The 11,683-nt window shown below is 40.7% G+C and overlaps 1 pseudogene; it reads left to right on the top strand.

Annotated features, from left to right (window-relative positions):
- The window catches only part of LOC102209423 (protein NLRC3-like), a 30,822-nt pseudogene that overhangs the window by 1,294 nt on the left and 17,845 nt on the right, over positions 1-11,683 (top strand).

The following is an 11,683-nucleotide window of genomic DNA, read 5'->3' as shown; positions in this document are numbered from 1 at the left end:
CGTTTTCCACTTTTTCTTTGGTCATTTTAGCCTTTTTGGCCAGGGTGAAGGGAGTATCTGCCATCAAACAAGAAGACAGCCGCATGTAGCTGTGATGATGTTTGCTAGTTCACCTTACATGCATTAATGTAATAACGTGGTTAGCATACTCAACGTAAATTACACGAACAACATTAAGCTACTCACGCAGAGAAGAACGGCTGCTGCTGCCATCATCATCATCATCATCTGTCATCATTTCTGCTACACTGGCAGGGCTAGGGGCCAGGACTCTATTCTTCGGGTTTTTGGGGGATGTTGCTCCGGGTCCGATAACTGGCAACCCACCCGCAGTAGATGTGCACAGAGTGAGGTCTCGCAGCAAGCTATCAAATACGGCGCATTTCTCGGCTTTTAAAAAAAACGCTATGCGTCGCCAGGTGTTTCATCGGATTTGAGGAGTTACCTCCTTTGACAGTATCACAGTATCAGCTTAAAGCACTTGTTGCAGGCTGCTGAGTTTGCATATTTTGCTGTGAAGTACAGCCATACATTTGACCGGTCCTCCTTGGGCATTTTTAATCTGTAGCTCTGCTCTAAAAGAACGTACGTACCTGGACCCGCCTACTATCCTCGGAAACGTAAAATGATTGGCTAGAATCTAAAGTGTATCGCAGCTCAGGAAAAAAAGCACCGAATTAAAGCACCAAAATGTGCGCTGCTTTACGGTCTGGTTACTACCGTTTATGTCAGAACCGGTGCCATCATGGCACCGGATACCGGTACCCATCCCTATTTATTACTGTTGTTAACTTCTACGTATTTTTGGAGAAGTGGAAACTTTTGCATTTGCACAGTCTATATACACGCTGGAAATGGTACTGGCCACTTGCAAAGTTTACATTGTAGAATCTACAGACGTGTAGATCATGTATATGCATGCACCATCATCAGGGTTCGGCTGGGAAAGCCTTGGTGTCTCCACAAAAGAACTTGAGGTGATGGTGGGATGAGCATCTCCGCTTAGACTGCCCCCATGGTTTGGACCTAGATAGGTGGCACAAAATAGATGGATGAACAACAAAAAAAGCTCATCCGAAATTGAATAAAACAACCACAACAGTCCAAAAATCATACATATTTGTGTGTTTCTATTAGCAGCACTTGACAAGTGTGATCCTAAATGTAAATCTACTCTAAAGAACAAGTTCCAGCGTGTGTTTGAATACACAAAATGTTGTTTCTCTATTCTTTTAGGATTCCCCATCACGTGTCAGAATAAACTTAAATCTAACCTGAAGAAGAAGTTCCAGTGTGTGTTTGAGGGAATTGCTAAAGCCGGAAATCCAACCCTTCTGAATCAGATCTACACAGAGCTCTTCATCACAAAGGGAGGGACTGCAGAGGTCAATCAAGAACATGAGGTCAGACAAATTGAAACAGCATCAAGAAAATCCTACAGACCAGAAACAACAATAAGATTAGAAGACATCTTTAAAGGCCCACCTGGAAAAGAACAAGTCAGAAAAGTACTAACTATGGGAGGGGCTGGCTTTGGGAAAACTTTGTTAACACAGAAGTTCACTCTGGACTGGGCTGAAGACAAAACCAACCAGGACATCCAGTTCATATTTCCATTCCCTTTCAGAGAGCTGAATTTGCTGAAGGAGAAAAAGTTCAGCTTGGTGGAACTTATTCATCGCTTCTTTACTGAAACCAAAGAAGCAGGAATCTGCAGCTTTGAAGACTTCCAGGTTGTGTTCATCTTTGATGGTCTGGATGAGTGTCGACTTCCTCTGGACTTCCACAATACAGAAATCCTGACTGACCCCAGAGAGTCCACTTCTGTGGTTTTGCTACTAACAAACCTCATCAAGGGCAACCTGCTTCCCTCTGCTCAACTCTGGATAACTACACGACCTGCAGCAGCCAATCAGATCCCTTCGGACTGTGTTGACATGGTGACAGAAATCAGAGGGTTCACTGACCCACAGAAGGAGGAATACTTCAAGAAGAGATTCACTAATGAGAAGCGGTCCAGGAGCATCATCTTCCACATCAAGACATCACGAAGCCTCCACATCATGTGCCACATCCCAATCTTCTGCTGGATCACTGCTACAGTTCTGGAGGAAATGTTGAGAACCACAGAGGTGAGAAAGCTACCCAAGACCCTGACTGAGATGTACATCCACTTCCTGGTGATTCAGGTCAAAGTGAAGGAGGTCAAGTATGATGGAGGAGTTGAGACAGATCCACACTGGAGTCCAGAGAGCAGGAAGATGATTGAGTCTCTGGGAAAACTGGCTTTTGATCAGCTGCAGAAAGGAAATCTGATCTTCTATGAATCAGACCTGACAGAGTGTGGCATCGATATCAGAGCAGCCTCAGTGTACTCAGGAGTGTTCACACAGATCTTTAGAGAGGAGAGAGGACTGTACCAGGACAGGGTGTTCTGCTTTGTCCATCTAAGTGTTCAGGAGTTTCTGGCTGCTCTTCATGTCCATCTGCTGGAAGAACAACAAACTGGGGCAGACTTCTACAATACTGCTATGAACAAGTCCTTACAGAGTCCAAATGGACACCTGGACTTGTTCCTTCGCTTCCTCCTGGGTCTATCACTGCAGACCAATCAGAGTCGCCTGAAAGGCCTGCTGACACAGACAAGAAGTCCACAGACCAATGAGGAAAGAGTTCAGTACATCAAGAAGAAGCTCAATGAGAATCTGTCTGTAGAGAAAAGCATAAACCTGTTTCACTGTCTGAATGAACTGAATGATCGTTCTCTAGTGAAGGAGATCCAACAGGCTCTGAGTTCAGGAAGTCTCTCCACAGATAAACTGTCTCCTGCTCACTGGTCAGCTCTGGTCTTCACCTTACTTTCATCAGAAGAAGATCTGGATGAGTTTGACCTGAAGAAATACGCTGCTTCAGAGGAGGCTCTTCTGAGACTGATGCCAGTGGTCAAAGCTTCCAATAAAGCTCTGTAAGTTATATATATTTTTAAATGCATTGCCATCTTTATAAATGAATAAAAATGTACAAAATTTACATTACTATCTTTTCAGACTGAGTGGCTGTAACCTCTCAGAGAGAAGCTGTGACGCTCTATCCTCAGTTAGCCTGGAGTCCTCTAATTTAATTGAGCTGGACCTGAATAACAACGATCTGAAGGATTCAGGAGTGATGCTACTATCTTCTGGATTGAAGAGTCTGCAGTGTAATCTCCACATTCTCAGGTAAGAATTCAGCAGATTGTTTCAAACGAGCTATTTTCTGAAATTATCTGTCTATAAATATTTCTGCTTATCTAAACCTTCTGTCATTCTTAAACAACAAGACAGGGCAGCTTTACCACCAAGAATTTCCAGTTATCCCGTTCTGGCAGTTTAAAAATTCTGTCCAATTCCTCTTTTGGTTGCACATTCAAATATACATGTTTTAGAGAGACCTGTGAGACGCTGTTACATAAAACTGCATAGTGAAAACAAGGGTTAGGGGTAACTGATATACATTGAGGGGAATTAATTATGTGTTGAATTTGTACGTTTGTTCACTTACAGAAAAACTAATAGTTTATAATTTTATTGTCATTTGATTAAATGAATGAACACAGAATATCAACCAAAAATCCAGAAAAAAACACATTACACAAGAGTTATAAATTGAGTGAGATAAGTATTCGATCCAAAAGCAAAACATGACTTAGTATTTGGAGAAACCCTTGTTGGCAAAGCAGTGGAAAGATGTTTCTTGTAGTTTAGTCACTCGGTTTGCACACATCTCAGGAGGGCTTTTGTTCCAGTCCTCTTTAGAAAAACTCTCTAAATCTTAGAAGTTTCTTGGCTGCTACTTGGCAACTCAAAGTTTCAGTTCCCTCCACAGACACCAGACATTACCACAATCAATTTTAAATTAAACAAATCATATGCAGTTTAAGAGGAGACGTTCAGCTTTAATTCAGTGGTTTGAACAAAAATATTGCATAAAAAAGATAAATGATTTTTTAACACAATCTTCTCATTTCAGGGGCTCAAAAGTAATGGGACAAATGAAATAATTGAAAATAAAATCTTAATTTCTAATGCTTGGTTGAAACCCATTTGCTGGCAGGAAAATGCCAAAGTCTTGAACTCATGGTGACCTACTTGGCCATTCAAGAACATTAGATTTCTTTGCTTTAATAAACTCCTGGTTTGCTTTGGCTGTATGTTTTGGGTAATTGTCCATCTGTATTATGAAACACCACCCAATCGATTTGACTGCATTTAGCTGGATGTGAGCAGGCAGTACGACTCTGTACACCTCAGAATTCATTCTACTGCTTCTGTCCTGTGTCACATCATCAATAAACACTAGTGTCCCAGTTCCACTGGCAGCCATGCACACCCAAGCCACCACACTGCCTCTGCCATGTTTTATGATGTTGTATGATTGGATCATGAGGTGTTCCACACCTTCTCTATACTTTCTTCGTGCCATCATTCTGGTAGAGGTTCATCTTAGTTTCCTCTGTCCAAAGAATGATTTTATGGATTTTTACAGATTTTACTGGATTTCTTTTGTGTTTTTTAGCAAAGTCCAATGTAGCCTTTCTATTTTTAAGGGTTATGAGTGGCTTCCAGTGCTTTCTTTCTTTCTTTCTTTCTTTCTTTCTCAGGATGAACCAAACTGTAGAGTTCACTAGTCCTAGTATTGTAGCAAATTCTTGGATATGTTTTTTCAGTTTACATTAAACTATTCCAGATGAAAGTACCACACCTCAAAACAACTCCAGGCCTTTTATCTCCTTAACTGATTATGATGTATTGAAGAAATTGCCCACATCTGCCCATGACATAGCTTTTGAGTCAATTGTCCAATTACTTTTGCTCCCTTTAAAAACATGTTGGGACATGTTAAGGATGCTGAAACTCATACAGTGGGGCAAAAAAGTATTTAGTCAGCCACCGATTGTGCAAGTTCCCCCACCTAAAATGATGACAGAGGTCAGTAATTTGCACCAGAGGTACACTTCAACTGTGAGAGACAGAATGTGGAAAAAAAAATCCATGAATCCACATGGTAGGATTTGTAAAGAATTTATTTGTAAATCAGGGTGGAAAATAAGTATTTGGTCAATAACAAAAATACAACTCAATACTGTGTAACATAACCTTTGTTGGCAATAACAGAGGTCAAACGTTTACTATAGGTCTTTACCAGGTTTGCACACACAGTAGCTGGTATTTTGGCCCATTCCTCCATGCAGATCTTCTCGAGAGCAGTGATGTTTTGAGGCTGTCGCCGAGCAACACGGACTTTCAACTCCCGCCACAGATTTTCTATGGGGTTGAGGTCTGGAGACTGGCTAGGCCACTCCAGGACTTTCAAATGCTTCTTACGGAGCCACTCCTTTGTTGCCCGGGCGGTGTGTTTTGGATCATTGTCATGTTGGAAGACCCAGCCTCGTTTATACCAAAAAGTTCTACTTTGGTTTCATCTGACCACATGACATTCTCCCAATCCTCTGCTGTATCATCCATGTGCTCTCTGGCAAACTTCAGACGGGCCTGGACATGCACTGGCTTCAGCAGCGGAACACGTCTGGCACTGCGGGATTTGATTCCCTGCCGTTGTAGTGTGTTACTGATGGTGACCTTTGTTACTTTGGTCCCAGCTCTCTGCAGGTCATTCACCAGGTCCCCCCGTGTGGTTCTGGGATCTTTGCTCACCGTTCTCATGATCATTTTGACCCCACGGGATGAGATCTTGTGTGGAGCCCCAGATCGAGGGAGATTATCAGTGGTCTTGTATGTCTTCCATTTTCTGATGATTGCTCCCACAGTTGATTTTTTCACACCAAGCTGCTTGCCTATTGTAGATTCACTCTTCCCAGTCTGGTGCAGGTCTACAATACTTTTCCTGGTGTCCTTCGAAAGCTCTTTGGTCTTGGCCATGGCGGAGTTTGGAGTCTGACTGTTTGAGGCTGTGGACAGGTGTCTTTTATACAGATGATGAGTTCAAACAGGTGCCATTCATACAGGTAACGAGTGGGGGACAGAAAAGCTTCTTACAGAAGACGTTACAGGTCTGTGAGAGCCAGAGATTTTCCTTGTTTGGGGTGACCAAATACTTATTTTCCACCCTGATTTACGAATAAATTCTTTACAAATCCTACCATGTGGATTCATGGATTTTTTTTTCACATTCTGTCTCTCACAGTTGAAGTGTACCTCTGGTGCAAATTACTGACCTCTGTCATCATTTTAAGTGGGGGAACTTGCACAATCGGTGGCTGACTAAATACTTTTTTGCCCCACTATAAACCCTTCATCCAGTTTGAATGTGGATACCCTGAAATGAAAGCTGAGAGTCTATACATTATGTCCATGTCCATTATATATCTGTAATAGTTTACTTATGTCATTGTCCAAATATATATATATATATACATACACACACACACACACACACACACACACACACACACACACACACACACACCATAGTCTGTAGATTGGACCTACTTCCTGGAGGTATGACAACAGCGTGCAATATAAGATTATTTTTGTCACAATATTGTGAGATTGTGGAGAACTTTTAACAGGAAGGTGCTGCATCTTGGGTAAAGATGATATATCTATATCTGTACATTATTAAATGTGTACACAACACACAACAATGTGAACCACAGTGAAGACTTGGACAATAACATGGGGCAATCACTGTCATGTTGTTTTGTGTGTCTGTAGGCTGTCAGGCTGTCTAATCACAGAGCATGGTTGCACTTCTCTGGCCTCAGCTTTGTGCTCCAACTCCCAACTGAGAGAGCTGGACTTGAGCTATAACCATCCAGGAGAGGCAGGAGAGAAGCAGCTGAAACAGCTGAGAATGGATATCAGGTATGGAGATGCCTGTTGAAATCACATACAGTGTCTAAAGGAGGAAGAAATACTGTCATGTTGTCAGGCTTTCTAAATCTGCTGTAGGTGTGGATGCGATTGCCTGTGTGAATCCCCGATTGACAAAAGTTTAACTCTACACTGTGTGCTTACCGTACCACCATTTTTCCATGCTGGATCTTTAAAAAGAAAGATGAAATATGAAAAAAAAAAAAAGATTGACAGATTGCAGACCTCTTTGTAAGTTTGTGTGTGTGATTAATATCTCACATGTTGACAAAGTGCTAGCAGCTGAATTTGCATGATGACTAATAAGGGCCTTATTATTTTTAGAACAGGGTCCAAAGTCGTTACTGTTATCATCCTCTCTTTTCTTCAGCCGTTTCACTTTGAACCTCACTGTTCATGCTATGAAATTTCTCCCACAGAAAACCTGATACCAAAAATGAAAGAGTTGAAAGTTTTTAATCAGAGGTCCCAAGTCATCTCTGAGTTCAGTGAGCGAGTTTAGAATTAGGTCGCCGCGTAATATGTATGTTTTAAAAGAGCTTTTTCTGGTATTTCAAATAAACTGACACAAGTGGACAAACATCTCTCTTTTCTAGAACACACTTTTACGTGTGCAAGCAGTAATTGCTGCCATGTCAAATAAATATTGGTGCAAACAGCATGACGCAAACATTAGTACACCTGTTTGCACAGTTGATCTAAGTAGTTTTTTCACCCATATTTTGCAGCTTTAGAAAGGAACTTCCAGAAGTTTATATGCAAGGCGGTTAGTGCAAAAATATCAGTTCCCACATGTTACATGCAATCTTGCAAATCCTGACAGTACTTTGCTGAGTTTGGACTGAAGCAACACATTAGTAAATCTGGCCCTTAGGTGGTTATTTTTTTATGCACTCTGACCATGATGAAAGCATTTATTTCTATTCCTCATTTACTATTACTATTAGAGAATAATAAACTATGTGTATGAGCCTTGTGTGCATGCTGAAAGAGACTGTGCTGGTCTGACCCTCTCCTCCTTTCAGGGTGGAGCCTGCTGGAGAACAATGGTTGACACCAGGGCTGAGGAAGTGTAAGTGTGCTTTTAATGTGATTCATGAAAACAAAGCAGCACACATTCAACCATCTTCAAACTGTCACATCACTCATTCACACCTCTGATATCAGGAGTCGTCATCAAAGTGTCAATCAATGAACAGATGATGGATCAATAACTGCAGCTGGATTGTGTTTGTTCTCTCCATCAGATTCCTGTCAACTCACAATCGACAAAAACACAGTAAATAAAAACCTCAAACTGACTGACAACAACAGGAAGGTGACACATGTGAAGAAGATTCAGTCATATCCTGATCATCCAGACAGATTTGATGACTGTCCTCAGCTGCTCTGCACAAATCCTCTGACTGGTCGCTGTTACTGGGAGGTCGAGTGGAGAGGAGACATTGAAATATCAGTGAGTTACAGAGGAATCAGAAGGAAAGGACACATAACAGACTGTGGGTTTGGATCAAATGATCAATCTTGGAGTCTGAGGTGCTCTGACAATAGTTACTCTGTGTGGCACAGTAAGCAAAAAACATGCAGCATCTCCTCCTCCTCTGTTTCTAACAGAGTAGCAGTGTATGTGGACTGTCTTGCTGGCACTGTGTCCTTCTACAGAATCTCAGACAATCTCATCCACCTCCACACCCTCAAAATTACAATTACTGAACCTCTTTATCCTGGATTTAGGCTACGGTCCAATACTGTATCCTCTGTTTCTCCCCCTGTTAGGCAAACTTTTGTTAGACTGTTAAAGATATAAGAATGCTTCTTCCAGTTATTTTTCTCCCTGCAACAGCATTGCTATGTAAAGCAGTGGTGCAGCACCAAATTCAAGAAAATAGATGAATTAAAGTGTTAAAAGCTTAAAACTTGTCCTGATGTTTGTAAGAAATTAGTTATTTAGGAAATTGCCATTAATCGATTACAATACCAAATGGAGTAAAATAAATACTTTTTTCTGTAAATAAAGCCAAACACAATATTGGTTTGTTAATAGTGTAAAAACCATATCTATAATTGTGTTTATTTATTTGAAGAAAAACACTGCATTTAAGAAAAAGCTTGGGCTTGTGGTGGGTCCATTCAAAATAAAGGCCTGGCTGATTTGAATCATGTGACATCTCAAGTTGTGCTACTTTCAGGTCATTAACTCTTTGATTAGTCAATAATTATCTCACTAACTCTCATCTGCCACCTCCTGTAGACAAACTTCCTGTTCTAGGCTCCACCTCATCTGCTCAAGTGTGCCCAATCGTGATGCTACCTTATTGTCTCATCCCACAGCAAATTAAATGAATGATAAAACATAAGAATGTAATGATAGACAAATATATTTTAAACATTAATCAATAGAACTGAAAGAATAAAAAATTAAAAGAATACAAATGTTAGGTAAAACAAATTAAAGTGCTACTAGTATTTAAACAAAAAACGATGTGCAAATAGGAAATTAAAAATGGCTTCTGTCCTTAAGTTCAAATAAATCTTTAGATTAAATCCAAAACATTTTATTTTTCAGTTCAAAATTACACGTTTCCAAAGTTTACAGATGATTTAGTTCATGAATTCAGGTTTACAGTGGACATGCTCTGGAGTGAGGCTTGCTGTTATCTTTGACATAATGTTATGTAAATATTGTATACAATACCGGCCATTAGAGCCATTTGAGAGGTGCATAAGCCTCTTTTCAGGACAAAGTCATCTAAATGCCTTTGCTTACGAGTAAAATTCTAGTAAAACAGAATGTGACTGCCCACCCTATATGCTCACTGCTCCTCCTCGCTTGTTTTCATCAGCAGCTTTTGTAGGTCATCAGGGAAGTGGCTGCTCAGTGGCGCCCAGTCTTGTTTGCTCCTGGAGTTGTTCCTCCATATTAGCAGGGCTGTCTGGATTGCATCTAAATTTGCTTGCTTCAGTGTCATAAAGCTGTTTGATTTTGTTTGAAATAGTCTTTCAGCACGGCAATTGGAAAGTTGGATCACCTAACGCTGACTGGCACATTTTCTATCCCCCTATCTTCTACCAATGATAGTGCAGTCCAAAGCAATTCATTTTGTCAGAATTTATGACGTTTGTCCGATCGGTGATCGGTGCCTATGCAATCCCCAAAATGCGCTGGCATGATGTCAGGTCAGCATGGGTGCAAGAAACTTCTTTTGCCGATGCCCATGATGCCGCTGTTCTGAGAAACCGACCTACTTTGGCACATCATTTCTACCCCTATTATAATTTGACGCGACTTCTGACTAATCAACCCCTAACCCCCTGTAAATTAGGGGTCTGTGTTACGCACAGCATATGCACAGAAACAATGGGTAGGATGGTTTGTGAGGTAGGATATATTCCCAGAACACCGCCCTTGGTAACAGCCCATGTCACCCATATCAAAAACCGCCACTTCGTGTCCCACAGGCTGTCTTGCAGGATGATTGGGAAAAACGGTGACCGACTATGGATTTTAAAGGTTGTATAAAGCACACTGTATATGCAATACAGTGTGCTTTATACAATACAATACATTTAATTTAACTGGACAACGGAATTAAGCTGTGTGTGAACTCTCATTTGTTTGTTGCCAGCTTGAGCCAAACTGGGAACAAGACAGAATTAGAAAAGAGTGTTATTAATCAGAAATGTATTACATATTTATGTAGCTGATAATTCTTGTCCTTTTATTTACAAGAATTTAATATAGTTTTTAGTACTTGGATAAGTTTTAGTGGATTGATTTGAAAAGTTGAGATTAAATGGCATGCCACCAGAATCCAAACAACCAGTTGGCGGCTGTTAGCATGCGGCTAACTGTAAACGCGATCCTTATCTTGTTTATGCAGCGTTTTAAAATCACAATGTTGGCTCTCCACTACATGACAGCTGCCAATGAAGTTACATTTTGGTGAATACTTGCAGTACAACACTGATAGCACCTTTGCTACATCTCTTTAGTAAGAATTAAAAAAAACAACAACAACAAAAAAACCATGAGATGATGTGTGTCTATGTTTAAGGTGTTTGCCCTCTTTCTTTCTTTCTTTGGTGCACTGGGGAGGTGTGGGATACTTACTGCATGAAGTTCCTGAAGTCAAAGTAGGATGAAACGTGGAGCAGTTGGGGAGCTGATCCATCCTTAACGCTCTGGAAGCGACTGCCATCGTTAGTAGTAATGATGGTGAACAGTACATTTGTACTTTACTGTTACCAGCTGGTATTCACTGTCTCACAAAGTTTAATATTTACAGCCTTCAAAAATAAGAATCTTCCGTTGATAAAATTAGTTTCAAGCAGGGGCCATTCTAGGATCAGAGCTTTGGGGGTGCTGAGCACCCAGAGAGCTGCCCAGCCAAGCAAGATAAACTTTACATGTCACGATGAGACTTCTTCCCTGTCTCTTTCAGTCCCTGCATCCTTAAATGTCTCCAGTTGTCCCGAGTTCACTATGACTGTCTCCTTGGTGCATTTAAACACCCGTTCCTCCCTGTCCTTGTCATCTGTTGTCTTCGTTTCTGTTATCAGTCATCAAAATTTTACCATCTCTGTGCAAGTCTGCAAATTTCTTTATTAAATCATAAGATTCTTAAATTCATCAAGTCTCTCTGCCTGGATCCTCGTCACAAAACATGACATCACTGTTTTGTACATTTTAACACAATTCATTCATGAAAGAAAACCAGAACACTTTTTTGAAAAGTCTGGAACAAAACCATCAAATCTGATAAAGGTTATTTAAATTCTGCAAAAGAAGAATGTATTGGAATAAAAAAATA

The sequence above is a fragment of the Pundamilia nyererei genome, unplaced genomic scaffold, assembly GCF_000239375.1.
Source record: "Pundamilia nyererei isolate P.nyererei 1_Seehausen unplaced genomic scaffold, PunNye1.0 scaffold00244, whole genome shotgun sequence".
Taxonomy (NCBI): domain Eukaryota; kingdom Metazoa; phylum Chordata; class Actinopteri; order Cichliformes; family Cichlidae; genus Pundamilia; species Pundamilia nyererei.
This window is presented reverse-complemented; position numbering and strand designations above follow the sequence as displayed.